Source organism: Eretmochelys imbricata, chromosome 2 (assembly GCF_965152235.1).
Source record: "Eretmochelys imbricata isolate rEreImb1 chromosome 2, rEreImb1.hap1, whole genome shotgun sequence".
Taxonomy (NCBI): domain Eukaryota; kingdom Metazoa; phylum Chordata; order Testudines; family Cheloniidae; genus Eretmochelys; species Eretmochelys imbricata.
In genome coordinates this window covers 108,681,069-108,708,713 of record NC_135573.1, presented here as the reverse complement: position 1 = coordinate 108,708,713, position 27,645 = coordinate 108,681,069, and positions in this window count along the sequence as shown.

Sequence of the window (27,645 nt, the reverse complement as noted above, 5' to 3'; positions counted from 1 at the left end):
GTTTCAATTCTGAACTCCAAGAGCCTTCAGACACAAGGCTGTGGCACAAGTTCTAGCAAGATATCCTGAACCAAATGTATTCAGTTCATTGGAACAGAAAGTAACATTTTGAGTTTCTTTCACAAAATGTATCTAGTTATGTCCTCACAAACTACAAAGGTTGTCAGAACACATGCTGGAGCTAATATCTTGATGATATGCACACAAGCTTATGTATCACGAAATCTTACAAGTGTGAGAAAAATATCTTTGTATAATAACAAACAAACTATGCTATTTTTACTGCACTGAAACTTGTTAGGTATAAGTAGATACTTTAAAAAAATCCCTATTCACAAGAATATGATTTGTGCATAGTATAATGATAACTTCCAGTTGCCGATTACTTCACTTTTCGTCCCAAAGGATCTCAAATTGCTTTACAAACTTTATATACAGTATATTCTCTATTTTTTAAAAATATTGCCCATATATAAATAAGAATATGGTACAGAGAGCTGGGGAAATACCTCAAAAATGTGCCAAGAATATTTATGAAAAATTGGAATGTACTTCACCTGCATCAGCACTGCTTTTGTGTGTGCTTTCTGCAAATAACTTTTCATGGACAAGTTTTCCAGCAGGACTATTTGCAGAAACAGTGAATGATACGTGAATATTAGGGAATGTTTGTGGAAAACAAATTTTGAACTTGAAAACATGAGCATATACCCCAGATTCTTGATCCTAGGAACAACATTTATCCAATCAAAATTAACCAACAGAGCTCAGACTCTGGCTTCTAAATAGTCATAACATGCTGCTTGAGAACAATCTCCAGACCAACATATAATTTCAAATCATGAATAAATTCATGAAACCCATAAATGGCTCAGAGACAATCCAAGAACTGAAAAGGGGGCCAAATTTATCAAATATTCCCTAGAAATTATTTGCTGAGATAACAGTGATTTAAGTATTAATAAAATCTTATAATACAGTTCAAATAATATGGCTAAATCTGAACAGCCCCCAATAGCAACTTTACCTCTGCCCCTTTAACCCTTATAACCTCAAACTAAGAGTTGGAAATCCTCACAAAAGTTAAATCTACCCTCTGTATGAATCCCAAAGGTACAGTCTTGAGTTGTGTGCTGACATAACCTGCACTAGCCTATGTCTGTGATCTGTGGGAGACTTCCACTATGTGTTATGAAGACAGAGATTAAAGGTAAATCCTTAGTATCAAACCCCCGTTCGTGAAAAGTTGCCCAAATTTATCAGCAGGCGATGCACGGATGATAGGTGATGTGCAGCTTCCTGATGCCAGTGCAACAGGCAGGACCTGTACTGAATGGACAAATGAAGAGAATATGTGCTGGGTTTATCTCAGTCCCCTCCATCAAATGATGTGAGCAACTGACCTTAACGAAGGGAACACAAGCAGGATCTGCACTTGTGCACGCACACACACACCCCAGCTCCCTTCTCCCCTCTAGAGGAAGACGAACCGAAGATAGTTATCCACTTGGGTGTATTGCATACTCAGCAACTAGCAGTCCCTGTGCATAGACGAGATAAAGATGTATTTCTGCACGATATCTAGGGGGCAGGGCTTCAGAACTATATTTGGGGAGTGGTTAGGGCAGGTAGAGAGGGGTTTCCAGGCAGGCCATTAAAGAAGGTGCAGTCATTCCCTCAGCTCACCTTGGGACAACATAGCTCTGTGGCACTCCCAACACAGGGGTCAGCTTAAAAGGCACAATGTAGCCCTTAGGACAGCGATAACTCAATAGGCGGCCCATGGGCAAAATTTGTCCCACCAAGGCTTCCTGTGTGGCCCACCCAGCTCACCTTAAAAAAATGTTTGTCGTTCAATTTACGAACAGTGATGCACTGCCTATCATTTGCCTATTACTTCCTCAGTACACAACTTACTGGCACTGCTTAATTTGTAATGAAAAAGGTGCCCAGGCACAAATTAAGCATTGGCTGGGCAGCCAGAGAGGAGTGATTACTGCTTTCTGGCCACCCAGCTCTGAAGGCAGAGCCGCCCCCAGCAGCCGCGCAGAAGTAAGGGTGGCATGAGGCGGCCCAGACCACATCCGAATTTAGACTTAGGATGTAGCAGAGTCAGTTGTGGCAAGTCAGCCGGAACTGCAGGTGTGGGTCAGTGTTCCCTCAAATTTTTCCCACCCATGTGCGGAACGAAGTTTGTTATATGCACCAATATGGAGGTGATGTGTGACACGTCATCTTCATATTGATGCACATAATAAAATTCATGTGGTGGGGGTGGGGCCAAAGGGTTCGGAGTGTGGGGGGGCTCAGGGCTGGGGCAGAGGGTTAGAGTGCAGGAGTGTGAGAACTCTACCTGGGTCCGGGCCGCACCTGAGTCTGGGCCGCCCCGTGCCACCCTTACTTCTGCGCTGCTGCTGGGGGCAGCTCTGCCTTCAGAGCTGGGTGGCCAGAGAGCAGCAACTGCTGTCCAGGAGCGCAGAGGTGCTGGGAACTGATAAGCCTAGAGGTGCCAGGGCTCAGCCCCGGCAAGCCTCAGCTCAAATTAAGCCCTGCTTACTGGATCTTGAGTTCTTGCAATAGCACCAGCTACACTTGAGCTAGGACGCTCCCCGTTTTTGTATTAATGATGGAAAGGGAGTCAAAAATGAAAGCGAGTGGGAATAACCATCACAGAGTTGACAGCAAAACCAGAGTTTTTAACCCAAACTGGACAGTGGATTTTCTTTTTATTATGCCACCTCATTTAAATGCAAAATCTGTGTGTTTAATATGACAAACCGTTGTATCCATCCGGAAGGCCACCAGCGTGAGGCGCCACTTTGAATCAAAGCACAGTAACTTCCAGGCAGCCTGTCCTACTGGCAGTGTTGCAAGACGTGACAAAATTGAAGATCTGAAGTCTTCATACCATACTTCAAATGTCATTCTCACCACATCAGCGACTGTACAGGAAAAAAGCAACAGCTGCTTCTCTTTGGATAAGGTTGGCACTAGCTAAAAAGAAAAAAGCCTTTCCTGGATGTGAAGGAGTGCACACTGGAAAAGATGGAGGAGCTTTTTGCCAGAGATAAAAACAAAGATGATATTGTGAACTGTGTGAAGAAAGTTCCCTTGTCTGATTCCATGGCAGTGCGAAGATTGTAGGTCAGCACTGCTTTTCAGTTTAAAAAAAAGAAAATACATGTCTCTTGCAGTGGACAAATCAAGCGATTTAAGTGACACTGCTCAGCTATCACTGTTTGTTAATTTTATGATGGTGAAATTTTCCAGGAAGAATTTTTTGTGTTTAATACCATTAGAAGCCTATACCACAGAAGACATCATTTTTGAAAAGGTAAAAGGCTTTTTTGAAAAAAATGGTGTAGATCGTCAGAAAGTAAACTGCTTGTTACAGACTGAGGTCCCTCCATGATAGGGAAAGAGCAGGGCTTTGCTTCACATTTGGCAGCGATATACCCTTCATTAAATACACTGCACCGCATCATTCACCAGACTGTCCTGTGCACTAAATTGTCTGGGGACTTGAAAAAAACAATGGGCATTGTGATGAGATTAGTGAACTACATACACTCAACTTCTAGCTTGAAACATTGTCTTTTTAAAGCTCTTTTATACGACATTTCAGCCAAACACCGTGGCCTGTTGCAGCATAATGATGTTTGCTGGTTAAGCTGGAGGCATGTGTTAGAGAGGTTTTGTATGCTTCAAAAAGAAATAGACTTTCTTTCAAACAACAAGACCAACAAGGCTGGAATTTATGAATGATGTCCCCCTCTATGTCAGAGGTAGATTTTTCCTGTGTGATATTACTGGTCACTTGAATTCCCTCAACTTGCAGCTCCAAGGCTGTACAAACACGGTCAGGGATCTGTCTGAAAAAGTGTGTGTCTTTCAGAGGAATCTTGAAATCTTTCAGACAAACTGAACAGGAAAGATGTTACACTTTCCCACATTGCGTGTTGTCACTACCCATGGAATTTCAATGAAAATGATGCAAGAATTCCTAAACAATCTGATCAAAAATTTTAAAATGCTATTTGAGAATTTTAAAATACCAAACGATTTGCTCTTGTTTGTGAGTCGTTTGTTGTCTCTGCCGATGGATCTTGGCCTACTGAAGCAAGGAATGTTCTTGATTCAATTGGTGAAGGTGCCTTTCAAATACAAATTGTAAGGCTCCAGAGCTCAGATATCTTAAAGGCAAAATTCCGAGAAGTGGGACTTTGTGATTTCTGGACTTAATATGCTAACCAGTTTCAAAATAGCCAGAATCTAGCCATCTATCTGTTAATGATGTTAAAAGATGAGAATCTGAGTTTTCTACCATGGACATTATAAAAAACCAACACAGCAATCGCCTGACAGAGAAGCATCTTTACCAGTGCATACATCTTGCCCTGACCTCCTACAAATTGCTGTTCACAAAGCTTGCCAGAGATTGATGTCACCTCTCCCATTAGAGGTTGCCACAAACACAAATAATGTTGATTTATAAACTTTGCTAAAAAACAGAAACAGCAATATTTATGCTGCAATCAAGGTCTTTATTTATTGGCAGCTGAAGTTTGTTTTTTTGATTTTGTCAGCCTTCTGTCCAAATCATCCGCCTCTTGTCCTAAAATTCTCAAACAGGTCTGCAGGTAGATCTAATTGATTATTATCGCTCTAAAATATAAAGACACTAGAAAGACTTCACTTAGCTAGTGTTTGAGTTAGAAGATGTCCAAGAAAAGTGAGACCATTTCTCGAAAAGTAAAAACAAAACCAAACAAAAACACCAACTCTTTCTAACATCTCTGAATTCCAGATTGGCTTGGATTGATAACCTCAAGCCACTACAGTTATTCTGCTATGGACATGGAAAATACATAAGGAGTTTTTGCAATAGTGGCCACAACTTTGCATCTGAACAACTGCTTGGCCAATCAACCCCTTACAGTCTGTGTTGAGGATCATTCTCTCCCTTTCCAGCCAGTTGTCACTTAATTAGGAGTCATACTGGACCACAATCTAACATACCAGTCCCATCTACAACACTCAAATAAACAGATCACCTCCCAATCTGTCTTGATCCAGAAGCTAGTCTCCTGAGGAGCAGAGGCAAATGTTCTATGAACCTCAGTCCTGTGACTTCAAAATATTGTTCAGCCGTTTGGGGCAGAAGTCAGCACACACATCTCATTGGTTCGGATCTGAATACAGCCACCCGTATCATTAGCCACATATTAACATATGTGCTGGTTGATATCACTCCCCCAGAACTTCCATGACATACCATCACTCTTAAACCTACATGCAGGGCTATGACAGATGAAAATAACCTGCTGTACACAAGGCTGACAACGGTTCCAATAGGTGCAAATAAGCAACACACACTTCACACTTCCAGAAGAAAACACCTACACCTTAGTTCCTTGTAAGCTACATGACCATGCAGCAGCCTATTTAGTGCCATGTAGGCACTCAAGGAAGCTGCCTGGGGACCTGCTGTGGCTGGGGACTGCCCGGGGGAGAAGCACCGCTCTCCTGCCCCCACCTAGCCCAGTCACCAACCTGCCGGGGTGCCCCTTCCCCAACTTTGTTGTGGCCCGGACCTGTCACAGCCAGGGTGGCACGGTGTGGCCCAGGTGTGGCCTGGACTCAGGTAGAGTTCTCACACTCCTGCACCCCAACCCTCTGCCCCAGCCCTGAGCCCCCCTCCCACACTCCGAACCCCTTGGCCCCACCCCCACCACAAGAATTTTATTATGTGCACCAATATGAAGATGACGTGTCACACATCCCCTCATATTGGTGCATATAACAAACTTCATTCCGCACATGGGTGGGAAAAATTTGAGGGAACACTGACCCACACCTGCAGTTCCTACTGACTTGCCACAACTGACTCTGCTACATCCTTTTGCAGCAGTCATTCATGCATTCATGTCCAGTGCTGCCCTCAGATTACATGACAGGCTCGCTGAGGGATTTCAAAAGCCCTAATTTACATTTACCAGTTTGCAACCTCGGAGGCAGATCCTGGACTAGGCATAACAGACAGCTGAGTGGAACAGCCAGAATTGCTGCCACAATGCAGAAATTTGGCTTAGCCCAATCTTCCCAGTGTGACTGCAAGACCGTGACACAGGTGGTCAAATGTGGTGGAGGAGTGCATAATTAGAAGATTGGAGGATGGGCTGCAAGACCTTACTTCCCTCAGTGCAGCAGCTAGATGGTTGAATATCCTAAATATCGACTTGTGAAGACAATGATGACTCAGAAGTGAGGTATAAGGAGGTGTAATTTACACATTAGTGAGTGTAAAAATCTGTAAGGCTAATATTCATTGACTTAGACATGCTCAGGGGCTGGACGATGATTTAAGAAAGCATAAGTTAAAGAGAAGTGGGGGCGAGGGGGGGCTATTTTAAGTTGTATCTTATCCTGTTAGACGTTTGTCTGGCTACAACCCCTCTCGTCCAGCCCCTTGGCATGCTTGATTCTATTCTGTTACCTAAATGTAAATCCACAGTAACTCTACTAAAGTTAATGGAGATACTGTGGATTTGCACCAAAGAAACTGAGATCAGAATTTGGCTCTTAGACTCCCAAGTCTTTTCTTTGGTGCTCTTCCATCCAAGTACTGAGCAGGCCTGACTTTGCTTAGCTTGTAAGACGTGGTCAGAGGTGATATAGTACATGTATTTGCAAAAGTACATAGAAGGGACCAGAAGAATATTCTACTTGATGTTGGTTCATTCTCCTTGAAATACCATATGCAGTGTTACACTGTTCTGTATGAGTAGCATGACATATTACCCTTTGAACTTTGTTATTGGATGGAAGTCTGACTGAAATTGGCTGGTTCTTCTGGCATAATAAGCTATCAGAGAACATACTGGTTTAAGTATTCAATCAAGCAGAAAAGTTTAGTATTTATTACATAAGCTGATGAATGGTTGTAACAGTGACCACTGGAGTCTGAATCACGTGACACGGTTAATAACCTTTTGCAAGCCTGATATAACCCTAACCCATATCAGGCACTGTTACATCTTACACCCTGCAATATATAACAATATTTGAAAATGGAGGAGAAAGATTGCTGCACACTAATAAGAGAGAAGGAGAAGGACACTAATGTATAAGAGCTGTTTGAGAATTCCTGCTGACAATCATACTAAACAGGTGTGTAGGAGAATATAAACATAAGAAAAGATAAACCTGGGAGCTTAAATTCATCACTTTGCTAGACACTAAAAATCATGGTCTTAATAAAAACCCTGGATTTATGACTTATGACAACACTCTGTAACCCACTTCCCACCCCCCATACTTTTTGTCCTATGACTACAGGACTGTTAATGGGCCACTCTACCTGGACTGGTGCCTTAAAATATGTGCTAACTACTTATGCTAAACTGTCTGTTTGTATTTAGCTTTGACACTAAAAGTACCTTTCCCAGTCCAGAGAATAGCTCTATGTAGCTGAAAAGCTTCTTTCTCTCACCGAGAGAAGTTGGTCCAATAAAAGATAGTACCTCCCCCACCTTGTCTCAAAAGAAAAGTGTGTCAGACAGAATCGTTCTATGAATATTCTGTAGGAGTGAAATTAAATCAGCAAAAGATTTGAGATAAAAAAAGTAACTCCCTGTATAGGAGAAATGTAGCAAATAGTGGGTTATTATTTAGTCTTTGATTCTATAACCACTCTGCAAGCAGAACTGCCACTAATTGCTAGTAATGTAGTTAATATTAATAACTGAACATACCATATAAGTATTTTTAAATCTTCCCCTTTTATCCACAGCAAGTATCACATGCTCCACCAGAATGAAGGCTACTACAGAGACAAACAACTACCTCTTTATATGAGCAACACAGTGTAATTAACCACACAGGATACTGAATTTCTGCCACAGAATGATCAACATATCTGTAACTTTAAAAGGATGCATGACATGGTTACTTTCTCTGCCCTTGGGACCATCACAAACAGGCTGGATGCTTTCAAGTTTATAAGCACCACTGTGTTATTCATTAGGTCCCCTCCACCAGTTCATCAGAATGGCCTTGTGCAGCAGGACAAAAATGAACAGAACTTCTCCCTTAGCCCACTCTCACAGGAAGGAGGAGAAAAAGATCTCCTCATCCTGAGATCCTGCATTGATTCCTTGGCCCCTGCAAAACTTCCCCTTCATTTCTGTCCTGTCTTTAACTGTTCCCAGCTGATGGGTTGATTGCTCTCTTTAGCTCATCAGTCCCCTGCCTAAGTAAGTCATTGAGCATCCATCTCCCAATTAAGTCCATTCCAGGGGGTAGGAGAATAACTTGTAGTGACCAGAGGGCTAGGTCAGCTCTAGGCCCTGTGACAAAGTTCCTCCTCTGCCTTGGTGGGACCTGCGCTTATTGGCGGATTTGCTCGCCTCAGAGGTTCATGGCAGCCCTCAGTTTGGCCACTTTTGCTAGTGGCTCAAATCTGCCATTCACTCCGTTAGCCTCATCACTGGCCAGCATGGGGAAAGGAAGAAGAACAATCCCCGCAGTCTCTGCTGATCCACCTAGTGGATCGGGCAACAGGCCAGAGACCTGGTGGGACCCACAGTCCAGTTCAACTCCTCCAGTATCAAGTAGGGAGTTGGGGGAACGGAGGGATGGGGGGAACCCAGGCCCACCCTCTACTCAGGGTTCCAGCCCAGGGCCCTGTGGATTGCAGCTGTCTACAGTGGCTCCTGTAACAGCTGTGTGACAGCTACAACTCCCTGGGCTACTTCCCTATGGCCTCCTCCCAACACCTTTATTCTCACCACAGGACCTTCCTCCTGATGTCTGATAATGCTTGCACTTCTCAGTCTTTCAGTGGTATGCCTACTCACTCTCAGCTTCTTGTGCCTCTTGCTCCCTGCTCCTCATGTGCACACCACAAACTGAAGTGAGATCCTTTTTAAACCCAGGTGCCCTGATTAGCCTGCCTGTCTTAATTGATTCTAGCAGCTTCTTGATTGGCTGCAGGTGTTCCAATCAGCCTGTCTGCCTTAATTGTTTCCAGAAAGTTCCTGATTGTTCTGGAACCTTCCCTGTTACCATACCCAGGGAAAAGGGACCTACTTAACCTGGGGCTAATATATCTGCCTTCTATCACCCTCCTGTAGCCATCTGATCTGACCCTGTCACAGCCCCTAGCACTCTGTCACAGGAGGGACAAATGAATTTCCCTTTACTGCAATGGGTGCAGGGGGTGGATCAAGAGGACAGGAATAACTAAGCAAGTGTGGCATAGAAGTAGCACTATGAGGAAATGTGCTCTTGCCTACTAAATATCATGCAAGCCTCTTCTGGTGCTATAGATCTATTTTAATATGTAGCTGCATTTGTTGAAGCTAGAACACCCAACTTGTTTGCGGAAGTCTCAGAGCACTTGGTGTGTGCAGGGACAGCCGACTGAATAGAAATAGAAGGGAAGATTTTGGTTGCTTTAGAGAGAGTTGAATTTGTTTGAGCTTCACTGAACTATGCAATTGTCATGGACACCTAAACATCAACCTCAGTGGACAAAAGACAAAGAAAGGACCGTGACATTGGCAATTGTGCTGTAACAGAGCAAACTGCAGTGAGTCATCTCCCTGCTCTGCTTGTCTGCTATGCTCTTGTGCGTATATATCACAATACCCTTGTCTGTCCACAAGCATAAAGGAAGTAGAAATGATACTACTAGACCAAATCCTGCAATCTTTACAGTCAAAACTCTCACTGAACTCAGAATTTTGATTGGGGACTGCAGCATTTCACCCACTTACCATTTACATACCAAGTTACAAGTTACCTTATAACTTCAAAGCTCAGACATTAACTGAAGGAGAGTAGAAATACACAGACATATACCCATGAATCAGAATAAGCCTACCATTGTCTTGGTAGTGTCTCTGTAATCCATACTATTTAAATTATCCATACTATTTAAATACTGGATCTGGTGAGTCAATGCATCTGATGAAGTGAGCTGTAGCTCACGAAAGCTTATGCGCAAATAAATTTGTTAATCTCTAAAGCGCCACAAGTACTCCTTTTCTTTTTGTGGATACAGACTAACACGGCTGCTACTCTGAAACCTGTCAATGGGTAGTGGTCATGCAGACTATAGGGCAACCACGAATGCTTCTTTCATAGAGTCCCTGTGCATTACTTTGGCATAATTTGGCCTAATGTTCAGAATTCAGGATCTATTCGAATAAACTCCCAAAAGGTCAGAAGTTTATCTTACCTGTCTCAACTGCCGGAGGTTGCAAAACAAAATACTTTTCTAGCACCTCAGCTCTTCTACTTCTGGCCTCAGCCAGAAGCTAGACAAGCAGAAACATGCAAAAAATAATAATAATTGGGAATGAAGAGGGTGGGGGAGTTGGCTAAACATTTAGGAACCTTCAAGAAGGTCCATCTGTAGTGAATTGACTCTTCCCTAACTGTCACATGTGGGAGGCAGTGTAGCCTAGTGGACAGCGCACTGGACTGGGACTCACCACACATGGGCTCTGTTCCTGGATCTACCACTGACTGGCAAATCACTTCACCTCTGTGTGATCAGATTCCCAATCTGCAAAATGGGTATAATGATAAGACCTTTGAGAACTAGTACAGATAGAGCTAGACATTAATTATTATTGTGACCGACCTGGTTTTCAGAGCACTGCGGTTACCTTGTCAGACTGAAGAGATAGGAACAATCATCTGACCATTATCTCATACACTGCAATAATACATACATATTTCCAAAGAACAGTTCAACATTTCACATTGTTTTAACCACATAGATGAATAAATACAACAACTTAGAGAACAACGAAACATCACTGAAATGTGGGAAATGGGTGAATTTTCCAGCGTTTCTCTCAAGAATGGTTTCTGGAGTGTTGATACACCTGGCTTTGCCAGGGAGGCCTGGTATTGAGAGTATTTTTCATGCTTAAAAGCTGAGTCATAAATTTAGCACACAGAAGCAAACCTAATGAAAGATTTTTTTCTGGCTACCCTTTACATGTTTCTGTTAAAATGCCCAGTTATTGGAACAACAAGTACAGGCACTGAGCATCCACTATCACACTCCAACTAATTAGACAGAGTTTGTGCCAATATGGGCTTTACTCAAACACATTTTTGTACCTGAACCATTTTGAGGAAGATCTGGGAAGCCTGATAACAGCAAAATTAAGGTTTATTCCTCTCATTCTTTCACAGACCTTATATTATGTCTTTCTTTCTCCTTTCTCTTGTCTGGCACACCCTGGGAATTGTAGTTCCTGAACCCAAAGCTACAGGAAACCCCTAGGAACAAATTTACAAACACAAATGGGGGTAGCTATCTGCAGTAGCTAGAAGAACAACACACTCCCCTTTCAGAATAATCATTGTAAAAGGTGAAGCAGTCTAGCCATCACTCAAGTCCAGTAACAAAATCTTCCAATCTTTTAGGCAGCCTCCTTTGTCTCACACTTCTACCAATACCAGGAGAGTCAGGAACAAGAGTAGGCAGTGGAGCAATTGCTACTACTATGGATAGTCCATCATCACTGTCGGTGTCATCAGTGTCCTCTGGTCCAAGCTGGAAACCAGACTCATTCCTAATTGTCTTTCATGTGCCAGGTGAATCAAATCATACTCTCAGAAGTGTAGGTACAACATGAGGTCAGTTCTCAAAAATCTATTCATTACAAGGGACAGCTCATGTGATATGTGTCTATGTGGCGGCAAGTATTCTGGTATCATTGTCTTGTAAGGCATGTGTTGGCTGTGTAAGTCTTTAGATCCTGAAGTACTTTATCTTCTCTACAATGCAGATGCTGCAGAGGCCAACCCAAATGGCATCCATTTGAATTGCAACAAACCTTCTGGAGTGATGAAAGCAGGGTACTTCTGGGATTCTTTCATTAAAGACATCTAGTGGTAAGCTGTGGATAAATCACTGCTCATAAACATTCTTGCCTCCCTCAAGGTGAGCAGCATTTCACTGGCATTGTGTGGAGGATGACAATCCATAACAATGTTGAAGTTTAGATCTCTCAAGTTCACATACATTAGGCTTCCTGGTGAGAACAGGAGAAATCCATTCTGAGGAATCAGTCTGTTCAATAATACCTGCTCTGAACAGTTTCCAAATCTCCTCAAGCACTTGTCTCGGTGAAAATTGGTACATTTCACAGTTTATGTTGTACAGGCACCACATTGTTTTTTAGCTGGATAATTGTGCTTGAACTTTTTTTGCAACATCTGTAATACCGGTGAAAACTTCTGGAAAGTCCTGGTTGTAGTCTACCCTCAGTTTACAGGGTAGATTCTGTACTATTTGCATTTAATATCATCGTTGATGATTCCATCCTAAAATAGAAACTCCCTTTGGGTTACATAGATTTTTTTCCCCTGAGCATTACAGCCTTCATACTTGAGGGAAAATAGCCATTGATGGGGATGGGAGATCCACCATACCCTCTGACATATATGTCTGGAGGATCCAAGTCAGGTTGGGAGCTGGCAAATAGTGTAGAGTTGGATGGGAGTTATAGTGCAAGGCAAACCAGAATCTGCCAACATCCTCATCTCATGGGCACTGACTCACACTTGGCAATGTGGAGTGGTATGGTGATCTCCTGTCACATTCACAACACCGTCAGGATTCACTTCGCCATCATTGTTATCTTTTAGAATTTCAAATACAACATTGATGACAGATTTATAGACTTTAGCAAAATGCCCTTTTTTGTTGCACTTCTTGCATACCGATTTCTTAGCAGGACACCCTTGAAAGCCTGTCTCATGAACAGGGTCATTATATCTGTAGCACTGGAGCAATGTGGAGTGTGGGAGAGTAAAGGCACTGTGGATGTAGACTTAGGAGCTTTCTGGGTTGCAATCTTGTATCTGACTGCATTAACCTCTGCAGTCTGGAAGACATCTGATGTCATGGCAAGTGACTTAGCATAATGGATGGTGCTTTTCACTTGTGGGGCAGTTTCTATGATTTTCTCCAAGGTAAGGCCTTTTGCAGAGGTGAAAGTAAGCCAGTACACCCCGGTATGGCATACCGGCAAGAGCCGGTGCGCCGTACCGGGATGAATCGGCTTCCCCAGGCGCAATTTAAAGGGCCTGCGGCTCCCAGCAGCGGCTGGAGCCCCCAGCCCTTTAAATTGCTGCCAGAGCCCCGCTGCCGGAGCCCTGGGGTGGTAGTGGCAGGGGGGCTGGGGCGGCGATTTAAAGGGCCCTGGGAGGTAGCGGCGGCCAAGCCCTGGGCCCTTTAAATCATCCCCAGAGCCTCGCTGCCGCTTCCCCAGGGCTCCGGCAGGCTCCAAGGATGATTTAAAGACCCCGGGGTAGTGGCGGCCGGAGCCCCATCCCCGGAGCCCTGCTGCTGGAGCCCTGGGGAAGTAGCGGTGGGGCTCCAGGGAGGATTTAAAGGGCCCAGGGCTCTGGCCACCGCTACTGCCCAGGGCCCTTAAAACCACTGCCAGAGGCCCCGGTTGCCGCTGTTACCCCAGGGAGGGGGAAGGAGGCACTTACCGATACAGGGTGGGCTGGAGCTGGCTCTGACCTCCCCCAGCCCTGCCCCTTCCGCCTGAGGCCCTGCCCCTTCCAGGGGCCAGAGTCGGCCCCAGCCCAGTCCCGTACCGGTAAGTCCCAAGACTTACTTTCATCCCTGGCCTTTTGTCATGAGGAGCTGTTCATGAATAGGGCTCTGTATGTGTCACAGATTTCGTGGCTTTTGCAGGGGCCAGTGTGGCTGACCCCAGAGCCAGATGCTCAGGTGGCCCCCAGGACAGCAACTGCTGCTCCAGTGGCCCTAGGCAGTGGTCCCCAACCAGCCAGCTGGAGCAGCCGCGGTCCCTAGCCCCGGGCAGCTGGTGCCGCAGGCTCCGGCACCCCTCCAGCAGATTTAATCACAGGTATTTTTAGGATAAGTCATGGACAGGTCACAGGCCGTGAATTTTTGTTTATTGCCCATGACCTGTCCATGACTTATCCTAAAAATACTCGTGACTAGATCGTAGCCTTATTCATGAATCTTGGAACCTTTGGTCTTCATGACAATTTGTTCACAGGTTATACCCAACTCACATAATGGTCGATGGGCTTGTAAGGCATCTGCACACAGGAACAGAACTTGAAGTGTTAGGCAACAACATTTAGTAGAGGATTAAAATGATTGTCTAGGGCTCAGAGAGCAGCATCATATGGAGCTGCCTCTTGAGGTAAGTTTATAACAGGAGGAAGATTCGTTGCCCTTCAGAACCAAGGCAATGAAGCCGTAAGGCTTCTGTTTTGCTGGAGTGCAAGAAGAAGTTTCTATAGCAAGGATATAGTTGCTGAAGTCAGACTTCCATTATTTTCAAGGGAGCACATGATCTTTTGGGGTAGGCATGAAAAACGGTGGAGGCAGAACTTGCATCATGGTAATAAGTGTGGAAGCAAGCTGGAGACATCCGATGAATTGAGCAAGAAGAATCAGCTGGTAAGAAATGCTGCTTACAGAAATGGCTGGTTGGTTTGTGGTGCAGCTGGAATACTCAGACCTGCAGAGGAATGTGCTGGCTGGGAAAAAGGAGCACTGTGAGAAAAGAGGCATTGCTCCTTTAAATTTCTCTTCTCCGCAAGCTGTAGTTGCAGATAGCAGCAGGCACTGGGCCTATGGAGTCTCCCTGGGGGCAGCAGCAGCAGGTCACAGCAGCAGGAATCATGAGGCACATGGGTAAGTTAGGTTTCTGTCTCTCTGTGGTTCTTTTATGCTCATCACCAATTTGTTTTGTATCTGAATCCCTCTGAGGAAGATTTGGGTAGTTTGATAACAGCAAAGGTAAAATTCATTCCCCTCACTCTTTCACAGAGCTCACATTCTTCCTTTCCTTCTCCTCTTTCTCCTCTCTCACCTCCCTCTTCCCCTGGCACATCCTAGGGACTGTAGTCCCTGGACCCAATGCTACAGGAACAAACTGACAAACACAAACTTGGGTAGCGCTGTCTGCACCTAGCTAGATACAACACGTCTCCTTAGTAATGCTAGTTAAGTGTTTTCAAACTAAATGTGTCAGAATCATATAATGGTCTCCGGAATAAAAGAGTAAGAAAAGTAATGTAATAAGAAGATAGGCATTGTTATCCTGGATCAGACCCGTAGTCCATCAAATCCACTCCAGTTCCTGTCTCCAGCAGTGGCAAGCATGAGGTGCTTCCAAAAACAAAGTTAAAGAATCCTCCCCCTCCAGTGGAAAGATTTGGGATAGTCTGCCCCTTACAGTGGTCTTGTCATGATTCCTAAAAGTCAGAGACTGGTTTAAACCCTTTTAAAATTTGTTAGCATTAACTACTGCAACTCTGGATATTCTTGTTATCCAGATAAATGTCCAGTCCCTTTTATAATCCTGCTAAATCCTTGGTCTCCTTAGCATTCTGTAGCAATGGAGTCTCACAGTCAAATTACAAGTCTCTCTAGCTCTGTTACTCAACTCAGTACTGATACAATATGACAAGCAGAGAGTAAAGAGGCATAAACAGGTTAAACATTGCCTGTAATACAAATGACTTCCTATCAGAAATTAATTCTGAGTGACTTATACTGTACCTAAAGCTTTAATAATGTATTGATATGGTAGGTGTCATTAGGTAGCACTGTTATACACAGGCTTCCAATCTTACAACCTTGTTAGTGCGCAAGCAAGTTTTTAGTCTTTGAAGAAATGCTTCTACTGTATTGTTTGTTTGGTTGTAAGGTTCACAATAAAAGAAAATGTTGCAAGCAGCAAGGTTTACTCTGCTTGAACAAGTTATTGGTGCAGCGTTGTTTCCTCAGTGTGCGAACAGAAAGCATCTGGGAGAATTTCCACAACTTGTGATGAAGTTGCATACTAGTCACTGTGGTGGAGGAAGAGAATCTGAGAGAACTGAATACAGGAGACATATCTGAATGTATGATCCTCTTCCTGCTGCTGCTGTCCCTTTAGTAACTCTGGGCTAAGAGATGCTCAAGAGTGCACTAGGCCTAAGGAAATTCTATTCTTGCAGTTTTTAGAATTAAATGCTCATATTTAGGAATCTGAATATTACCCAGAAGGTATGCTCCCCACAAAATGAATTGTGTCAGTCCAAATAATGGGCTAAATATGCCCATTATTTTAAAACGATCTCCACATGTCTATCTTACTTAAAACCCAACCATCCCCATGGTAACCTAGGCAAGCCTAGCTTCTTCTGCCACACCAGTGGGCACCTATCTCAGTCTGTACTCTGAACAACCTCCTGACCAACTCCCTGGTTTCTTGAGCAGGAATCCTGATTCAGAATGATTTTTTTTTAATTCCAGAGTTCTTGCACTGCTCTACTTACAACACTGCTGTTTAGCCTGAATGATAAAACCATTGTCTAATTTATTGTTTTCTTCTGATTATACACAAATATGATTTTAATTCTTTTTCACTTTCTCCATGTTTTATTTATACTGTTTCTCCCACTTCCTTCTTTTTTTTTTACCAATTTTGTGCTGTTCCAACTTTCTCTGAGACCTTATCAAGAGCCCCAATCAGCAAAAATATACATGCACACTTAAACTATGGTGTCTTACCTTCAGTTTTGCAAACTCAGATCAGACATCAGTATAATCATTTTCTAAATCTCTACCATGTCAGGAATTATTTGCCCAAAATATTACTTCCGTTACTCTCTTCAATTTACACAGAAACATTCCCAGAAAGATTAGGATTTAGTTTATTTTATTAAAGGTAAAAAGAATCATTGACTGCATAAAGCAGTCCATTTTTAAGTCAAGTCAACCTCTGCTGTTCAAAACAAGCCCAGGGATATGTGTGGAGGCCTTACAGTTCCTGAGCTATCATCAGTAATGTTGATCTATGGTTAGGCTATTTTTTTATATATATATAATTTATATATATATAACGTTGCTGCAGGCGGCATGCTGATGGGAGTTAGACTGCTTCTCAAGCTGTCCAGGTTTCAAGTCTTCTTTTTATAAATGAGACTCGTTTGTAGTTAGGGAGAGTTGGTAGTGGCAGCGCAAAACAATCCTGTCTCCTTTATAAAAGGAGTTTTCTGAAGAGAGCGGATAATGTTTGCAGAGGATGTTTCTATGTAGACAGCCCATCAGAGTCTCTGCAGCAAGCTTTAAACTAACACATCAAAGTGGACTCGCTGCTTTTAACAGTGTCTGGGACACTGGTGATTACAAACCTGCAATAAGATAAAGATTTTTCATATGGGGTATGTTTCATCACATCTACTGTGTAGAGCTTTATGTTTTGAGCCAAATTTCAAAACAAGGTGGTCCTAAACCTATGTGCACAAACGTTAGTGCAATTGTGTTTCTTATGTAGGTTGTGCATTTTACTGATTTGTATGCACAGTTTTTGCATCTGTGTATACAATATGTCTTTGGATTGTGTGTGCAACTGTAAGCACTATTTCAGTAAATGAGCATGTTAATTTAAGAGCACAGTTGTGTGTAAACTTTTTTATTACAAGTGTACCTCCACTCACTGAAAAATTTACCCTCTAAATCTATGTGGTGATAATTATGGTGATCTATATCCTATCACCACTCTTCTTTTAACTCGTTAACACTATCTTCAAACACTTCTCGTTCAGGCTGAAATTTTAGATATTTAATCTCAGGGCTTGTCTATGCTGACAGCACTGTAGAGATGCAATTGCACTGTTGCAACTGCTCTGCTGTAGTGCTTAGTCAAGACGCTACCTATGCTGACTGGAGAGCTTCTCCCATTGGCACAGGTACACCACCTCAGGTTGAGAGGTAGGTGGTAGCTATGTTGACGGGAGAAGCCCTTCCATTGACATAGAGCTGCCTACACTGGGAGTTAGGTTGGTATAACTGTGTTGTTCAGGGGTGTGGATTTTCCACACACCTGAGTGATGTAGTTATACTGACATAAGTTTGTAGATCAGGGCTCGCTTTCAACTAACTATTGTTTCTACTGTTGTTTCAATATGTTGTTTTCTACTGTTAAAATAAGCACTTGGGTTTGAAGAAGGTTGTCTATTCACCACTGGTCATGGACTCCTGAAGGGAAGAAACAGGTGCCAAACCCAGCTGGACCTCCTAGGTAAGCATGGTTGATACAGACGGTACTGCAGCCCAGGGTACAGTCTAAATGTGGGAGAACAACAGAATTCCACCACAGAGAGCTGAAGACACAAGGCCTGACACCTAAGGCAGTACACTCAGAGAGACCAGAGAGGTACAGAGTGGCAGCTAACCCTGTGATTGTGATGGCAGGCTTATATTTTTATATATAACATTTTATAGTGCCTAAGAGAGAGGAAGGTTGGTCTTGTGGTTAAAACATCGTACTGGGAATTAGTAGATGTGATGTCAGTTCCTACCTCTGCCACAGATTTCTTGTGTGACCTTGGGCCTCAATTTCCTAAACTCTAAGATAAGAATAATCCTTGGGAGGTGAGGAAGTGAGTTGCGAGGATAAATTCATTAATTTTTGTGAGGTGTCCAGACACTGCCATGATGTGAACATGAGAAAAGCCTATCAATAAATAATAATCCAAACCTTCTTAAAAACTGGAAAATTGAACCTGGCATGTCAAAATTTTCCAGGAGATGGCCCCTTTAAATGTTTATGTTGCTTTCTCAGAGCTCCTCAAACTTCCCTACTTTTATTTGAATATCTATGGACCTCACTCCCATCTCCCCAGACTTTGGGACATGCACCATGCCACCACTAGCCTTCTTGCCCGTTCAAAGAAATGCGCAAATATCTCATTTGCCAATGCCCAGTGTGGCCAACTCTTGCCATTTTATCAGCAGTCTCATGTTATTTGATTTTTTTCTTAAAGCCTGAACTTCTAGAGTGGGGTTATTATACAGAATTCTTGGCTTTCATTTAAAAAACGCTTCTAGTCTTCATGGTTGCAGAGAAAAACTTAAAAACCAAGAACCTTAAAGACTCCAAAATCGGAAGGCAAATAGAAAGAATCTAATTTTTATTTTTTAAAATCTCGTAATTTTTAAGCCAGTTAATGGGGAGCTCGTGAGTTTTGAACATTTGGGGTTGGTAATACTGAACTCCACTGGCTTTCTCTTAGTTCAGACAGGAGCCAGTTCAAAACTGACTTCCTTGTTTTAAAAATTCTCCATGAACTTGCTCCCACCCACCTGATAAACCCTGTCCCTCCCTGCTCAGCAAGCACTAGCTTCCTTTCTGTCCCTTCCCACATTCCTAGGTCTGGTGATGCAAAAGCTTTCTTCTCCTCACTTTCCTGAATCTCTCTGCCTCATCTGCTCTCCATCTCTTCCTGTGTGTGCACGTAACTTCTCTGAAAATATCTCTTATCTCCCTAGTGCTTGCACCTCTTTATTATTTGCTTTTGTAACCCTATTCTTCAACTCTGGAAAGCATTTTGGGATACTTTGTGTGAAGGAAGTTATATTAAAAGTTCTATTATCTAATTGTTATGCTGGAATATAGCAAAAAGACAAAATAGTAAGAATAGAGAGCACTAAGAAGGAAAAAAAAACAGCTATAAAACAGAACATTTTAATGCTTCCAGAAAATGCTGTTATAATATCTTCTTCCATTGACAAAATGTCATCAGCACAAACCTGCAGTATGGGGAAGTAAAAGGCTGGCTGCTTTACTTTGTTAAAAATACTGAACTTTAAACTCCCAACTGAACACTGCTTTGTTTAACTATTTATGAGGCGCTGGAAAAATACTCTAGCAAGTTCAAAATTTAGGAAGTTTAAAAACTCTAGCAAGTTTACAATTGTGTGCTGGATACCTCAAACCCCTACCCGTGGAAGCTCAGTGCAGATCCAGGCCCAGAAAGTAGATTGTTGAGGATTGTAGGCAGTGCAGAGAGCATGGAACCTGTAGGGTTTGTTAGTAAACCAATATCTGAACTAGCCAGCAAAAGACTAATTTCTTCTGCACAAATGTTACATTAGCAACCAACCAGTGGCTGGAAGAGGGCTAAGATATTGGAGAGTCAGCAGACAACAAAAGGCCCAACGTAAAAGCGAACAGGTTCTAGTACTTCCAGCTTTAAGACTGGCAACCCAGAGCATGATGGAAAACCTTACACTAGTTTCAAAAGCTTTCATGAAAAGGGTTACTGAGGCTGTTACCCTGTATTCAGGAAAACTGAGAATAAATGTATACAGTATAGTTATACGAAAGTGATTTTGTTATGATGATATTGTGGAATTCAGTGTTTATGGTCTTTCACTGACTTGTTCAATAAATGTGATCAGTTTACCTCTTAATTTAACAATTCCATGGATGATGCATGAGCTAGAGTAAAATCCACCTCATTCTCCCCCAGTTGACTCTGCACTACTCACAAAAATAAAATAGCTTATTTTTTCCAATAAAGCAAACAGATATGATACACAGACCAACTGGATGAGCAAGAAGGTGCACTTTTTATATAGTTACCATTCTGACTATGACCTCTAAAGGAGATTCACTTTCCAGGAGGAGAAGTCGGCCCCAGAACAGCTTGATAAACCAACTTCTGAGTCCTGAATAGATGGTGTAGGATTATTTTTAATAATTTGTTGTTGAGGATTTTAATTTGAAGGTTTGTATCCTGTTTTCTTCTTCAAGACATTCTTCTTGCACTAGTATAAATGTATTTTGTGGCCAGTCTCAGGTATCTGATGTTTTCTGTTCAATTTGTATTCACCTCTAAGTTACACATTTCTCAACTGAGAGAGTATGTTAGAAAAAAATAGTATCTCGGTGCCCAGTGTAAAAAGCCTGCTGTACAGCTGTTGCATGAAGATATTTATAGCCACACTGCATACATTGACCATGGTCATAATTACATCATGTGCTGTTGTGAATACTGGTTGTTTAGTATTCATTATTGCAGTTAGTGATCCTGAGTTTTACCGGCCTTGTAGTTATTTCAAATACAAATTTACCACTCCCCCCACTAAACAGACATGGACATTGCTGTATAGATGCTTGTACTTTTATTTTCATTTCCTCCTATATTCAATCAACAATTGGAATCAAAATAAATCAATCCTTAGGCCACACTACTATGGAGCTCACATGATGTGGGGGAGGGATAGCTCAGTGGTTTGAGCATTGATGCCTGCTAAACCCAGGATTGTGAGTTAAATCCTTGAGGGGGCTATTTAGGGATCTGGGGCAAAAATTGGGGATTGGTCCTGCTTTGAACAGGGGGTCGGACTAGATGACCTCCTGAGGTCCCTTCCAACCCTGATATTCTATGTTGCCATTTCAAAATCCCTTCCTGTCCCATCACCATCACATCCAGCCATCATACTCAGAAACGGCCAAAAAAGTGTCAACGTCTCTCCTCTTAAAAGCCACAGTCAGCTCTATAATCTCACAGAAGAAGAGGGAGAGTATTAGCCTCTATTTTGTAGGACTAGTTCCCAGGGACATTTTGCAGGGAACTTACATGTGGTTGGGAACAGGATACAGGACACTCAATAGCACCACTAAGGGGATGAACACAACATATGGGCTGTAGTGTGTGCCACCCTCTTGCTCCCCCTACATCAGGGTTTTTCTCAATTTATCTGCATAGGTACAAATCTGCTGGCCAAACCCTTAATCTTTTTCCAACCCATCCCCTTCTCACCCCCACCCGCACCTGTCTCTGGTCTTCTTCCTCTGCCCCTGCACTGGGGAAACTTGTCAGTTTGGGTGCCTTCTACTGCCCTGCCATGACTAGGGGGATGTCTCCACTCCTGTTTAGCACTGAGAACTTCTTAAGCAGAGGTGAGCCTGGACCAAAAGCCCGGATCTTAACACCCTGCACTTAGATGAAATTCCTATGTGGATCAAAACTTCACAGGTCAGGCCCATCTTTACTCTTAAGTATATTAAATATTAAAGTTAGTAACTTTTTAAACATAAAAAATTACAAACTTGGTACGTGACTGTTAATCACAAAGAACTAACAAGGGGCTGTGTTCAGGTCATCTTCACAAACCTATGCACAAGCGCTCCTACTATGCCATGGAGCTGGAATAACTCCTGCTGGATCTGGACTGTCGGGAGCAAGTCTTCCTGTTGGAGGGAGAGGCCAACTCTTACTACACATGATAAAGGAGCAGCTAATCCATAGCAAGAAGGCATAGATGGCAGTTTGCCCTGTCCAAAGCACAAGAGATGTAACAGACACCAGTGGTGTAAAGAGAGCTAAGTGGGAACTGGAAAAAGATCTGTTGCACATACAGTAAGGTATGGCGCCTGGACACAGCGGGCACTTTGGTCCTGATTCAAGAAAGCAGTTAAGAACATACTTAGGTCCCTCGCTGTTCAGGGCAGCACATAAGCATAGACTCCAATGGCACTTAAGCTGTCCTGAATAGAGATGCTATTCTTAAATCGGTGCCTGAAAGCGTGCGCAAGGCAACGATTTGCCAGGTACACTTGCCCGGCGTTCTCAGGGTACAATGTTCCCGTTTGGCTCTGGGAATTTAGCAGCAGCTAACAGATGTGTATGTTCTAAACCATATTGACAGAACCAAGCACAAAGTGGGAGTTGCCAGGCACTATCCTCTGTGTATTTAGTTCCCTAATGTCTGCCTGCAATGGGGATTGCGGTGTGGCCATCCCACAGGCAGAATGGATTGGTTATCTACTGCAATGGTGCCCATGCTGCCACAGGGGCTATGGGAACACAGAAAGCTCTGTGCAGTTCCTCTTATTCCAAGTCACCGGTTGGTGTGACTTTTCTGACCAAGGATCCTTGCTACCCAAGAAATAGGGTGTCTGGTGCCTGCATTCTCTGTCTCATCTCATTTTCCTGCCTATAAAGGTAAGAGCACTTCCTTCTATCTAGGGGGTGCAGAGGTGGCTGTGCATTCCTGTGGTGAAAGTGGATTACGGTTATTTCACTGGTTTCAGAGTAACAGCCGTGTTAGTCTGTATCCGCAAAAAGAAAAGGAGGACTTGTGGCACCTTAGAGACTAACCAATTTATTTGAGCATAAGCTTTCGTGAGCTACAGCTCACTTCATCTGTAGCTCACGAAAGCTTATGATCAAATAAATTTGATGGTCTCTAAGGTGCCACAAGTCCTCCTTTTCTTTTTGCGGTTATTTCACTGCCTTCCTGGAACAATGTGCATTTGAACAGCCCCAGGGAATGCAAAAGCTCGGCATCTGTGCATCTCTAAACTGACCTGGGCCCAAAGGTCAAAGAAAACAGCCTGTAAATAATTAGCAAAATCCTCTAAACACTGAGAGCATATGTAAAATAAGAAGCATTTATTTCTTTCCCTCTTCCAAAGAAAAAAGATAAATGATAATAAAGAGCCAACAATCATAAAAATTAATCCTTTGGCAAAAGATATTTTTAAAAATTAAAACAAAAATGCTACATTGTTTGCTGACCTGTCTCCAGCAGTATTACTGGAACAATCTCTTGCTACTTTCTTCATTGTTAGGTTTACATACTCTGTAATTGTAAACAAACAAGCCCGTTGTATGCTTTTAGATACTCTACATATAAAAAAAATCAACAACAAATCATTAACTGAATGCAGAGTTAATAGCTTAAGAATATAAAGCATAAAATATTGCAACAGCAATAATAGAAAGGAAAAGATTTAAAGAGCATGGAACTATTACAACTAGTTTTGAGAGAGCTCAATGTGAAATCAACCAGAAAATGATCATTCCATGACTATAAATACCGAGCACTAAAACCAAAGCAAAGTCTCTGACATTGTGAAAATCCATAAATAAAAAAAACTTTCCCCAAAAGCATTTTAGGGGAAAGTATTTAATGTGGCTATAAAATAAAGAATTTGTTTTCTTTATATTAAGTGTAGCTTTGATTGAATCTGTAGAATTAAGTACTAATGTTATTGTAAGTAAAACACAAAGAACTGGAATTTGTGTTTGGCAAAAAATCAAGAAATAAGTGAGTCACAAAGTCTAAAGATGTGATATGCCTTTATATGGCTTAGTTAGGGTTACTTTTGATACACTGTAAAATGAAAGTATTCCTTACGCAAAGAAACAAAAATCTTTCCTCTTTAAATACACACAAAGAGAGAGGCCCACACTGCAGTGATCTGTATACATAAATTCTCTTTCCAAGTACAAACAGATTAACATATGTAACACATTTTAGGTTGGGGGTCAACATCTTGGATAGGCACGTCCGACTGATAAGTAAGTTCTCAAGTAGCTTTTAGTTTACTGTAAGTATACATCACCTCGTTTTATTTTATGTAACTTTTTAGAATGAATCAGTTCAATAACGATGGCTGTCTTTAAGCAGTGGTGCCAACTTCCCCAGTTCCCAAGGGGTGGTCAACCCCTGCTCCACCCCTGCTCCCCCTCTTCCCATCCCCACCCTGCCTCTTCCCACCCCTAACCCGTTTCACTCCCACCCCCCGCCTCTTCCTGCCCCAGCTCCATCCCCTCCCTCCCCAACACCTCCTGCACACCGCTGAACAGCTGATTGTGGCGGATGAAAGGTGCTAGGAGGGGGAGGGGCTGATTGGCGGGACCCGCTGGTGGGCAGGAGGGCTGTGGGTTGAGGGGGAGCTGATCCGCAGGGCTGCTGATGAGTGCTGAGAACACACTATTTTTCTTCATGGGTGCTCCAGCTCTGAAGCACCCATGGAGTTGGAGCCTGTGTCTTTCAGACCTGTTGAGAAACTGACAGAACACAACCAGAGAGAGGCAGAACCCCATGCCAATGTTCACAATCGTATTATAAAAAGAACAGGAGTACTTGTGGCACCTTAGAGACTAAGAAATTTATTAGAGCATGAGCTTTCATGGGCTACAGCCCGCTTCATCGGATGCATAGAATGGAACATATAGTAAGAAGATATATAGAGAGAGAGATATATACATACATACACACACACACACACACACAGAGAGAGAGAGGAGGTGGAAGCTGCCATACAAACTGTAAGAGGCTAATTAATTAAGATGAGCTATTATCAGCAGGAGAAAAAAACCTTTTGTAGTGATAATCAAGATGGCCCATTTAGACAGTTGACAAGAAGGTGTGAGGACATTTAACATGGGGAAATAGATTCAATATGTGTAATGACCCAGCCACTCCCAGTCTCTATTCAAACCCCAGTTAATGGTATCTAGTTTGCATGTTAATTCAAGCTCAGCAGTTTCTCGTTGGAGTCTGTTTTTGCTTTTCTGTTGCAAAATTGCCACCCTTAAGTCTTTTACTGAGTGGCCAGAGAGTTTGAAGTGTTCTCCTACCGGTTTTTGAATGTTATGATTCCTGATGTCAGATTTGTGTCCATTTATTCTTTTGCCTAGAGACTGTCCAGTTTGGCCAATGTAAATGGCAGAGGGGCATTGCTGGCACATGATGGCATATATCACATTGGTAGATGTGCAGGTGAACGAGCCCCTGATGGCGTGGCTAGTGTGATTAGGTCCTATGATGGTGTCACTTGAATAAATATGTGGACAGAGTTGGCATCGGGCTTTGTTGCAAGGATAGGTTCCTGGGTTAGTGTTTTTGTTGTGTGGTGTTTGGTTGCTGGAGAGTATTTGCCTCAGGTTGGGGGGCTGTCTGTGAGCGAGGACTGGTTTGTCTCCCAAGATCTGTGAGAGTGAGGGATCATTTTTCAGGAAAGGTTGTAGATCGTTGATGATGCGCTGGAGAGGTTTTAGTATTATATATGATGTTTTACTTAAAGTCCGAGCTCCTGAAAACTAGACAAGAATACAAGAATCACAGCTTTCATTTAACAACAATAGTTGCAAAGAAAATCTGGAAAATGTGACCTAAGTGCCCCCTGAAAGTTTCAAAAACCAGTAAGGAAAGAAAAAGGACCACAAATTTACTATTTTTAAAGTCTCATATTTAAGCCCATCTCATACTTTTTGGGGGCCTGACTCATGATTTTTTAATCTTTAGGGTTGGCAGTACTGAGACCCATACCAAAAGAGGAAGTAATAGCAACACAATGCTACTACCCAAGATTCAGATCTTGTGTGGTGGTGACAGGGCCGGCTCCAGGCACCAGCGAAGGAAGCAGGTGCCTGGGGCAGCCAATAGAAAGGGGCAGCACTCTGTCAGTTATTGGGGCAGCACGTCCGGGTCTTCGGCAGCAATAAGGAGGTCCTTAATTCCCTGTCTTCCACTTCGGCAGCAGCTCAGTCGAGGTGGGGGAGGCAGGGCGAGTTCTTTCTTCTTTTTTTTCGCTGCTTGGGGCAGCAAAAAAGCGGAGCTGGCTCTGGGTGTTGAGCACACTCTCTTCCCTTTGAAGCTAACAGCAGTGGGGGGTGCTCAGCATCTTGTAAATTTGGGCACCAACAATTTACACTGGTAACACTGTACTGACCTTAGCAAAACAGCAGCCCACAAATTCCAGTTTGCTGAGCCTTTGGAATAGATCCAGTTTAATCTCAGTCTGCTAGCTCTCTCCCAAGCCATGATTCTCATTCAGACACAGTGTCATTTGTTCCATAGCAGTGGCAGGATTGGATATAATGGATACATAGAGCATATTTGAGACACTGCAGTCCATGTCTCCTTCCCAAGTCTCCCAGCAGTAATCAACAGGATAGATGACAAGATGGACTCCTGAGGCACCGTGCATAAGAGATCCCTATGGGGCAGAAGAGCAACTCCCCAGAACTATTTGCTGCGACATCCCATGTAAAAGAGGATCAAGTATATTTACAGATTTCCAATACATGATCAGGTAATACCAGGACTAGAGCACTAACCAACAGGCTCTAGGCTATTTGGATGATGAAATACTTAACCAGTCTAAGTATGCACACGTATCACAGATGTAAGCAGTGTCAGGATGAGCTCCACCCTGACATCTGGTGGTGAGGTGTGGCAAGTTGTGGAAAAGAACTTCAGGGGCCAATCTCATTTGCATAGGCACACCCACCCCGCCTAGAATGAGGCCATAGCTGCCCAAATGGTCACTTTGGCTGCTGTGGGATCCCCAGTGTCTCTGTTATTGGGGCAGGAAGAATAAATTGTTATTATCCTGATTATGGGAACTGTGCTTGGAACTGTACTTGGCCTTTTGTTATGATGGAGGGACTCACCATCAACTAAGCAGCACTCGCTAGGCAAGGGTTCCAAAACTTTATGAATTGAGAGAGGCTAGGGACAAGTATTAATACTTGGTGGCATGGGCCCCTTGGTGAGGGCTTTACATGCTAATTGCACTTCCTCCTCTCTTCACTGTGGAATATCAGAGCTAATTTTGATTTCATTAGAAGTCTAGTTACAGACTGCTGAGCTCACTTTGAGCTAATAGTGCACCAGCACTGAGTCTCCCCTACTACAAGCTGAATTCACCAAAGAGCTGAACTGACTAAGAGCTGAAATCACTGAGCGTTGTGTTAAGTAGTGGGGGAGCCTGAAGATATATTGTGGAGCAGTTTATGGGACGGCTGGAGTGCCTTGTGGACAGGCTGGTGGAGCAGTTCATAGGACGGCAGGAGCTGCTGGTGGGACGCGGAGCATTTTGTGGGATGGTGGGAGCTGCTGGTGGGCCGCAGAGCGGAGCTGAGCAAAGTAGTTTGTGGGGCGGCTGGTGGAGCGGAGCGAAGGCCTATGGAGCTGTGGGGCGGTCAGCTTCAGATCATGTAAGGTGCTTCTTACCCCCGCCCCCATCTCCACCCAGGTTGGGAGGT